The sequence below is a fragment of the Chanodichthys erythropterus genome, chromosome 23, assembly GCF_024489055.1.
Source record: "Chanodichthys erythropterus isolate Z2021 chromosome 23, ASM2448905v1, whole genome shotgun sequence".
Classification (NCBI taxonomy): Eukaryota; Metazoa; Chordata; class Actinopteri; order Cypriniformes; family Xenocyprididae; genus Chanodichthys; species Chanodichthys erythropterus.
The window spans coordinates 24,798,965-24,810,351 of NC_090243.1; positions in this window are offsets into that span (position 1 = coordinate 24,798,965).

An 11,387-nucleotide genomic window follows, 5' to 3' on the forward strand; every position below is an offset into this window, starting at 1 on the left:
CGGAAAAGTTAAATGTACATATGAGGAACAGCTGGAGGACCAATTTGCAACTTATTAGGTCAATTGGCAACATGATTGGGTATAAAAAGAGCCTCTCAGAGTGGCAGTGTCTCTCAGAAGTCAAGATGGGCAGAGGATCACCAATTCCCCCAATGCTGCGGCCAAAAAAAGTGGAGCAATATCAGAAAGGAGTTTCTCAGAGAAAAATTGCAAAGAGTTTGAAGTTATCATCATCTACAGTGCATAATATCATCCAAAGATTCAGAGAATCTGGAACAATCTCTGTGCGTAAGGGTCAAGGCCGGAAAACCATACTGGATGCCCGTGATCTTCGGGTCCTTAGACGGCACTGCATCACATACAGGAATGCTACTGTAATGGAAATCACAACATGGGCTCAGGAATACTCCACAATCCACCGTGCCATTCGCCGTTGCCAGCTAAAACTCTATAGGTCAAAAAAGAAGCCATATCTAAACATGATCCAGAAGCAGAGGCGTTTTCTCTGGGCCAAGGCTCATTTAAAATGGACTGTGACAAAATGGAAAACTGTTCTGTGGTCAGATGAATCAAAATTTGAAGTTCTTTTTGGAAAACTGGGATGCCATGTCATCCGGACTAAAGAGGACAAGGACAACCCAAGTTGTTATCAGCGCTCAGTTCAGAAGCTGCATCTCTGATGGTATGGGGTTGCATGAGTGCGTGTGGCATGGGCAGCTTACACATCTGGAAAGGCACCATCAATGCTGAAAGGTATATCCAAGTTCTAGAACAACATATGTTCCCATCCAGACGTCGTCTCTTTCAGGGAAGACCTTGCATTTTCCAACATGACAATGCCAGACCACATACTGCATCAATTACAACATCATGGCTGTGTAGAAGAAGGATCCGGGTACTGAAATGGCCAGCCTGCAGTCCAGATCTTTCACCCATAGAAAACATTTGGTGCATCATAAAGAGGAAGATGTGACAAAGAAGACCTAAGACAGTTGAGCAACTAGAAGCCTGTATTAGACAAGAATGGGACAACATTCCTATTCCTAAACTTGAGCAACTTGTCTCCTCAGTCCCCAGACGTTTGCAGACTGTTATAAAAAGAAGAGGGGATGCCACACAGTGGTAAACATGGCCTTGTCCCAACTTTTTTGAGATGTGTTGATGCCAACTTATTTTCCCCTTAAAATGATACATTTTCTCAGTTTAAACATGTTGATATGTCATCTATGTTGTATTCTGAATAAAATATTGAAATTTGAAACTTCCACATCATTGCATTCTGTTTTTATTATTTGTACAGTGTCCCAACTTTTATGGAATCGGGTTTGTACTTCTTAAGATAACTGCAGTGAACTTGCATGCTGATTTTCTTCAACCTTTCTCATCAGAAGACGCTCTTGTCGAGGTGTTAACTTCCGTGGACGACCTTGACGTCTCTGTGAGATGGTTACAGTTCCATCTTTTTTAATTTTTGTGCCACTTTTGCTACAGCATTCTGACAAGTAAAGCTTTGCTGATCTTCTTGTAGCCTTCACCTTTCTGGTGCAAAGAAATTATTTTCTTTCTCAGGTCTGGTGACATTTCTCTTCAATGTAGAGCCATTGCTGACAGCATGAAATGGGGTTTTAACACCCTTTTAAAGTCAGCTGTCTGCTGGACACCTGTGTAATGAATAATTAGACTCACCTGTGGTTGAGTTCTTGTTAAATTAGACATTTTTAGTATAAAATTTAGCTTTGCTCCAGAGACTTTCAGTGGGGTGTACTCATTTTTGCATCACCCTAATTTGAGTAAAACTGAAAATTTTGTTCTCTAAGTTATATTATTAATACTAAAGTTAAACAGATGTTATATTAAACTTAGTCTTGTCAACATTTTGGAAATTGTTTTTGTGTTCATTGAGAGATTGTTTAAAATGTTACTTTTCAAAGGGGATGTACTCATTTACTCTGAGCACTGTATACACACACACACACACACACACACACACACACGCGTGCGCACATCAGTACAATGTGCAGACAACAGCCTGCTGAGAAATGTAGTTTTTCTGCCTGTTTTCCTGCTCCTCCCTATCCTCTCGTAGGAGTGTGATTGGTGCCAGATGTTCCTCATCAGTGATTGTGGAGAGGGCCTTTATCCAGAAGGATCTGGCAGTTCGGAGAGAGACTTTCTCCAGAGAGTGTGACCTGTTGACTATCCCAGACATAGTGCTATATGGTTGAGTGTGTTCACTGAGCGGTATTGTTTTAAGAAAATCAGTTGCTCCTGCTGTGGTGACAGCCAAAGCTGATGTGTTGTAGACTTATTGTTATTGACTGCAGAAGCAGTAGGGAGGTGGGTGCCATATGTTCTCTGCTAAACCTTTTCTCCTGTGTTGGGTTAGTAACACTTACCCCCTGCTAAAGCCTGAAACTTCTTTGTACTTGTTTCTTTTGAAATTATTCTTACTAGGTATAAACTAGTGTTTACTAGGTGCAAAACAAGAGTCGAGGATGTAACGGTGCGTGTCCACTGGCACAGAGCGATCAATTTCAATTTGAAGCGTTTTCAATTAATTCCTATGGAAGTTGAGCTTCACGCTTGTGAAAGTGGAGGCATCATAGCATCATAGTGCACACTCACCATAAGGCTTCCTATTGTCATAAAGCACAGCATCCAATTGCATATGCGGTTGTCCAGCTGAAGTTCCTGTAACTTTGCAACAAGCTTGGCTGGAATAGTGATGTGATGCCGAGGTGTGATTAATAAACACCATTCTCGTATAGAAGGTTTTTTTTTTTTTTTTTTCCCAGATGGCTAGGGGATTGCGTAATGTAAAAGCAATAGCATCTTCTTTAGATTTATTGGAGCAATATGCAAACTAAAAAGGAGCCATAGAGGCAGGTGGAGAAGTGTGTGCAAATGTTTTGAGCAACCACTCAAAGCACCTCATGATGACATTAAAAATGTCATAACCTAAGAGTAGTGCTGATATATCTATGCACCAGCAAGAGTTCATCATAAAACGGCCCCTGATCTGTTCTGTTGATGAATAGTTTAGTACATTTGATGGGTGTAATGGCCCAATCAGACACAGTCACTAGCCATGTCTCAGTGAATGCAAAAAAAAAAAAAAAAAAATTTTGTTAAGAGCTCTAGGAAGTATTATTCCCATGTCAAGATGTACAACTTTTAATGTTAGCCCAAGTGGCAATGTTGTACAAATGCTCCCTCTGCCCTCCCACACACACACACACACACACACACACTCACTTTCATACACCCACATGCAAATCTAGTTCATAAACAACACTGCCAACATCTGCAGAAAGTTTTAAAATGTTTTCCAGTTGATTACCCAGGGGACGTACAGAATTTCTCTATGTTTTTTGTATAACCTTTCCAGGGATTAGTGTTGCAACTTAATATAAACAAACAGCTGTGTAAGGGATGCTTATTTTGGCTCATGCTTTGCAATTTAGCATGTTATAATGGCTACAAGAGACTGAGACCCCTTAATTATCTCTAAAATGAGGACAAACAGAACACACCTCAGAGTGTTTTGAAGTTATTACAACATCATGTTGAAACCTCCATGACGTCGGACTGAGAATAAAAGCAAAATATTTGAAATATTAGAATCTATCCATTTATCTACATCTACAATTAAAAGCAGCATCTTCCACCATGTAATCAAAGACATTATATATAGCACTTTCTCCCATTCATAATAATACGAGTGCATCGTCTTTTTATATACAGTATAAAGTCTTTGACTTGTCTTAAAGGAACTTTGGTTTAATATACAATATCATTTATCATGTGGAAGAAACAAGTCTTTGTTACTATCACATTTAATTTCTACAGTGAACCTTGAGCAACTGATTAATTGTGAGTGTGATAATACTTTTTTTTTAACCATTCAATAAACAAAAGCTAATGTTGAGTAACTTATATTTTAGACACAATTTCCTGTATATTTTTATGCTCTGCCAATGAAAATAATTCGAAAAATGACGTGAACTACAATAAAGTGTTGGTAAATGATTTGGTTGGGTGAATAATTCAATGACTCACACATAAGGACGAGGGCTGCATCCAAAATTGCATTCTTCCTTACTATATAGTAAGTGAAAAGAGTAGTATGTCTGAATTCACAATATTCATAAAACAGTAAAAAGTACCTGCATGACTTATTACTTATGGCAATATTCTGAAGTGCACATATAATGGATACATGAAGCCATGGGAGAGTAGTTGTCAATGGCAGTGAATGTGACCTGATAATGACATCATGGTGAATGCATTACTTCCAAATTATGCATGCATTATACTACACACTCATACACATACTATACAGAATGTATTTTTAATGTTGCACAGTAATTACTAATTCAAAAGACAGATATTATGTGATGTCAGACGCAGAAAGATGCTTGTTTCTTTCCTAAATGAATCAGTTTGTTTGAACGAATGGGTTGAGTGAATGATTCTGACTCATTTGTCATCTCCTACTGGCGTAATGATATAATCTGCAGGAAGAGTCGCAGAAAAATCCCCAGGACAAAACAGGATTCCTAGCATTAAGCTACCTGAAAGGGTTGGAGTGCAGTGTTCAGCTGTATGCATGCATGTATGTTGCAGACTGCTAGAACTGACACTTGTATAAGATGGAGCAAAAACTACAAGACCAGCACTGCAGTCTCCCTTCTTTCTCTGCTTAGAGGGTGCCAGTTTATCAGATGCTATTATAGGTGAAATTCTGAAGTACAAAAAAAAGATTTTTCTTGTAAAATGTACTCCAATAATAGTTTTATTTATGACTTACGACTTTTTACGACAAAAAAACCCCCCCACAGTATGGGGTGACACTTTACAATAAGGTTCCATTCCGTAAACTAGCAATGAACAGTACTTGTAAAGCTTTTGTTAATATTAGTTAATGTTAATTTCAACATTTACTAATACATTTTTAAAATCAAAAATTGTATCTGTTAATATTATTTAATGGACTTGAGCTAACATGAATAAACAATGAACAGTTGTAATATTATTGACTAATTACTGAATAAATACTGTAACAAATTTAAGTAATGTTAATGCATTAATTTATGTTAACTACCTGGACCTTATGGTGGCACAGTGGTTCAGTAGTTAGCACTGTTGCCTCACGGCAAGAAGTACCCTGGTTTTAGTCCCAGCTGAGCCAGGAGTTCTTTCTTTGCATGTCCTCCCTATCTCAGCATGGGTTTCCCTCACAGTCCAAAGACATGCAGGTTAGGTGAACTGAGAGCCCTGTGATGGGCTGGCCATCTGTCCAGGGTACTTTCCCCTGCCTCTAGCCTAGGAAACTGGGATAGGCTCCAGCCCCATGACTTAGAAGGTCGTATAAGGAATAAAGACAGAGAATGGGACCAGTTCAATCAAATTCAAAGCCCGCATTGCACAAATCATTTTTAAATAAATAAATACTGTAAAAATAGTAACAGGTTTAAAATATTTACTAAATTAAAAGAAACATTTTAAAGGGGACCTATTATGCCCCATATAATATAATAATATAATATATATAACAATATAAGTCTTTGGTGTCCCCAGAATGTGTCTGTGGAGTTTCAGCTCAAAATCCCCCACAGATCATTTATTATAGTTTGTCAAATTTGCCCCTATTTGGGTGTGAGCAAAAACATGCCGTTTTTGTGTGTGTCCCTTTAAATGCAAATGAGCTGCTGCTCCCACCCCCTTTCCAGAAGAGGGCGGAGCCTTAACAGCTCAACAACAACAAAGCTGGAGAATCTCACGCAGCCAAAATGAGGATTGTCAGTAATGGTGTTCAGCCTTACATGTCATGTTAATCTTTTGTGCAAATCCAGTGTTGAATTGATCCTCGTTTGTGAAGCAGTCCGGCGTAAAATGACGGCATGACAACAACACTCTACTACAACAACTCTTCCTCTTCTCTAAAGCAGCCCAACATGGCCCCTCCCCCTTGTTGCATGTTCTCGGGGGCGGGGTTTATGTAAATTTTAGGATTTGTGATGTCACCAACCCGGGAAGAAGCTTGTCCCTACCAGCCGTTTGTTGCAGTCCTTAAATTTCTGTAAAAGAAAATATCTCCCTTTGCATTGAACTTTGAGCGTCGTAACTTTGCAAGTAAAGTTAAAAAAGTGAAATCATGATCAAGGACCCCTTTAAGATACATTTTATTGTTTACAGTGCAGGTAAAATCATGTAACAGTGAAGGATGCACTATAAGAAAGCTAAATTCTATGTTTGCTAATTAAACTGAATTATTAATTGTTTTCTACAGACAAAAGCTCTCATGATTTTAATTGTTAGATACAGCTGAAAAGGTCAAGACCATAAGGTGAGGCCTCCTTAGACAAGTTTTCACACCCAAAGTCACTGAATTTGTGCTTCTAATGGTCAAAAAAAAAGTAGCACTTTCCACATTTGTGGAAAGTGTGAGTTGTCTGTGTAGGCAGTAAATAGCAAGGCAGCTCACTGGGTTTGGGAACAGAGTTACAGAGAGCCCCATGAGGATGGCTGCAACTCAGCATCTTAATAGTGTGAGACAGAGAGCGAGAGAGGGAAAAATGTGCCCGGGCTGTATGATTAGGCAAGATAACATTTCCCTTCTGATCAGCATCAGTGCTGTAATCCCTACTGCAACTCACTGTCTCATTACCAGAGCCTCCGAGCAAGATGTGCAATTAACATTCTTCACACATTACATCTCACATCAAGTCATCAGCTCAGAGTTCAGGCCCAGTTAATGTAAATGTTAGCTCTTCCTGATTGCTGACATATTTTGCTGTGTCAGTATAGCAGAGTGTTTTTCCAGCTGTGAAGAGGTTGGTGAGTAATGTCTGAAACAGCCATTGGAGACACGAACGTCTGTGTTGGGAATGCAATAGACCTATCCCAAAATGAAGGCAGTGAGAGGAATTTTGTATTAACAGGGTGTGATAGTATAAGAGAGATTCAGTTCTAGAGGCAGAGTAAAAACTAAATCAAGTGCGCACTATATAAACCCAAAAGCAATTAATTCAGGGTCATTCTGCAGGGTGAGTGCAATTTGTTTCCTTCATGCATTTTTCATTTTTCAGTCAACTAAAACTGAAAACTGGCAAAATGAAACAGGGAGCATAAACAGACATAAAACGTTCTAGACCAACTATGTCCAATTCTTGAACTAATCATTCTTTTAAGCCGGCAACCAGTAGAGCTGGTTCACAGAAGTTTGCAAGAGCACACCTGAAGCATAGGTGTAAATCGTGGGGTGGTAACAATAAAAAAAGCATTAAACATTTTGAGTCCCCCCTTTAGGCCTGGAGAGCATTGTGTCCTAGTCCTGAACACAGCCAGACCTATGGCGCTTTTCCAATGCGTGGTACGACTTGGCTCAGCTCTGTACGGCACAGCTTGGCTCGGTTTGCTTTACAGTGGAAAAGCGCCAAAAAGGGAGCTGTACCAAATCATATCATGCAGTGACTAGAGACCGAATCAGAGAATGAGGACTGGCTAATTGACTTCAATAAGGAAGTACTGTCTCCCACCCTATCCCACCTGGTACCTTCAACATCACTGTTTTCAGACAGCACAAATGACTATATGGACTATGATTCCCTCTTTTCAGTAATCTGCATAAACTGTGTTATTCTTACCATTGCTTTGTCAACTCTGGTTACATCGCGAAGCTCAGCCAGTCCTCCAGCCCCACCACTGCCGAATGTCTACAGCCCTGCGCCATCTCCGGGGAGTCCTTGTGACGTCGAGCCGCAGGTCGTGCATCCACCAGCAGCACCTGTGCGAGAGGATCCTATGGCTCCACCTCCTGCCTTCGACCTCTTTGCTCCATCTCGACCTGTCGGCTCCACCGGGGCTCCTCCCACCTTCGGCTCCAGCGGGTTCCCTCGTCCTGCCGGCTCCACCTTGGTCAGTCATCACTCTGCTTCTGCCACAGACTTGTGGGTTGTCCACTGCACTCCATCCCTCCACCCCTATGGCTGTAGCGGGCTCTTCCTTCCCCTCGGCATCACCTCTGTCCTTCGTCACATCGGCTCCGCCTCAGCCCTTGAGATCTCCCTCGGCTCTCCACCTGCACCCATGGATCCAGCCGCAGAGTCTCTGTCGGACGTCCCCCAGATGTCATCAGTCACCACTACACCAGCTCGGCTCCTCCTCGACTCCGCCGTGGTTTGTCGGCACTGGGGAGCTCTGGGTCTGCACCACCAAGCAACCTACATCTACGCTTCAGGGAGTTTGTTGTCATCCCTTCGCCATCACGTCATTCCAGCCTCTCGCCATCACTTTGCCATCTCCTGTTCCACCTTCTAAACTCCCTCCAGACCTCCCTTTGTTGTTCCATTATGGCCCAAGCTCACGCTTTGCCGGAGGGGGGTGTACTGTCACAGTTCCGTTTGGTTTGTCTTAGTTTTCAAGGACTTTCAGTTTGTTTTTCAATTGTCACACATCATCTTTGTTCAGATTCTCGCCACTCATCTGTCTCCTTGGTTGCCATCATAATTAGTTTGTATGTGTCAGCTGTGTTTGATTTAAAGGTGCCCTAGATTGTTTTTTTACAAGATGTAATATAAGTCCTAGGTGTCCCCTGAATGTGTCTGTGAAGTTTCAGCTAAAAAAAACCCATAGATTTTTTTTTAATTATTTTTTTAACTGCCTATTTTGGGGCATCATTAACTATACACTGATTTTTTCAGCACGGCCCCTTTAAGAGATGCGCTTCCTCTGCCACACGAGCTCTCAACTATATATACATCGCATAAACACAGTTCACACAGCTAATATAACCCTCAAATGGATCTTTACAAGATGTTCGTCATGCATGCTGTATGCATGCTTCGAATTATGTGAGTAAAGTATTTATTTAGATGGTTACGTTTGATTCTGTGTTAGTTTGAGGCTGTGCTCTGTGGCTAAAGCTAACATTACACACTGTTGGAGAGATTTATAAAGAATGAAATTGTGTTTATGAATTATACAGACTGCAAGTGTTTAAAAATAAAAATAGCGACAGCTCTCGTCTCCGTGAATACAATAAGAAAAGATGGTAACTTTAACCTCATTTAACAGTATATTAGCAACATGCTAACGAAACATTTAGAAAGACAATTTACAAATATCACTAAAAATGTCATGATATCATGGATCATGTCAGTTATTATTGCTCCATCTGCCATTTTTCACTGTTGTTCTTGCTTGCTTACCTTGTCTGTGCACAGATCCAGCCGTTAATACTGCCTTTCCTTGTCTAATGCGTCGAATGGGCTGGCATTTGGCAAATATTGGGGTCATACATATTAATGATCCCGACCGTTACGTAACAGTCGGTGTTATGTTGAGATCCGCGTGTTTTCCGGAAGTCTTTTAAACAAATGAGATTTACATAAGAAGGAGGAAGCAATGGGGTTTGAAACTCAATGTATGTCTTTTCCATGTACTGAACTCTTGTTATTCAACTATGCCGAGGAAAATTCAAATTCTGATTCTAGGGCACCTTTAATCATCCTCGTTTGTGTTCTCTATGTTCTTCCCTCACAGTGCTTCAGTGTTCAGTCTACGTTACATTTAGTGTGTGTTGCCCTGTCTGTCACAGTGTTATTTGTATTATCCTCATTAAACCTTCATGTTGGAAATATATTTGTCTGCCTTCCTGCAACCACTATTGACTTCCATAGTATTTTTTACTAATATGGAAGTCAGTGGCTACCGTCAAATGTTTGGTTACCAACATTCTTCAAAATATCATCTTTTGAGTTCAACAGAAGAAAGAAACTCTTAAAAGTTTGCAACAACTTGAGGGTGAGTAAATTATGATAATTTTTTTTGCTCCCGTTTCATGCATAGAATGACCCTTGAACTTGAACTGACTTGATAATATTCCAGGGCATATTTATAAATCTATTACAAATGTCTGCAGAAACAGAGAGAGAAGTTGAGATTTTGTAGTTAAATTGAAGCAGAAGATGCCTTGGAGTAATATTACAGCTGCAATCCATATCTGATTATACCACAAAGAGACTCATCTCCCACACAGTGCTGCATTGTGTATTCCATAGCTTGTTCTGTTTTATTTGATAATAATGCAAACCAAAAATTGCTCATTTCAGAATTCCCAAATGGCTGGCCCTGTAAGTCCAGAAATCTCATTACAGCTTACTTCATATTTCTCTAGTTAAAGTGCACACTCATTTGCAAACTTTATGTCTCAAAACCAGCCATCCTTTAAATTGGTTTTCGAATGCACATTTTTCAAATTTCATTTATTTCTGTGCTAGATTGAAGAGAGTCGTTTGAGGGGACGGACAGAAAGAGAGAGCGATAGATTCAGGCTGCTGTAGGGAAAGTGGTATCAGACAAAGGGTGGTATGGCAGTCATTTCTTTATTTCACCGTCTTTATCAGTCTTCCACTATTCCACTATCTTATATCCTTCCATTGTTGGCTGACTTTTGTTGGGATTTTTGGTCCAGGCCAACACAACACTCTCCTCCTCTGATTACACTAGAGAGAAAACTAGGTTTTGTGTATTGGTTGCACTGAAGAGAGCTCTGGATACACCATATCTTGTTGCAAAGTGTCTGGCACTGAAAACTAACAGTTCATAGTCTGTTACCATCAGTATTGGGGAAGCTACTTTGAAACTGTAGTTTTCCAAGTTACTCGTAATTGAAAGTAATTCAAGCCACTCATTTGAAAAGGTATAGTTAGCTACACTACAAAGTAATAGCAAAAATCAACCAACAACACTGAAGTTCATGGTAATTTAGTCAGAGACAATTCCAACAAAACGGGCACAGCATAAATTATTCTTAATAAAAAAAAATACTTACTACGTAATTTTCCTGAGTTTCTCATTAAAGTGTTACACTTTATTTTTTTGTTGCCCTTTGTTACAGTGTAATTATACAAATAAGTACTGTGTAATATTAATTAACAACACTTACTTACTATATAATTTGGGTTAGGGTTGGTTTAAGGGTTGTTTTGTTTGGATCTGACATTCTAAGGTACAACAAAATCATTTTTTTTCTCCTATTCTTTGGATTTTGCCCATTTTCATTCAGTTGTTACCACTGTTTTTCTGCCACCATGCGCACACAGCTGCAAGTGACATAACTGTGACATCTGCTCCCAAATTGTAATACATACATACATATATACAAAAAACAATTCCTAGTCCTAGAAATGCAAAACTGCAGCCTCCGCTATCCTCCTGGGACCTAGGAATAGACTTCTGTCCTCTGTAGTGGACATGATATTTTAGTGATTTCCTCTGACATCATACATGTCACAGTTTTAAGTCTGTAAAGAGCACATTCAGAGCTTTGCAGAGATACCAAATTTTTAGAGGTTTCACCATGACAACAACAACTTCTTGGT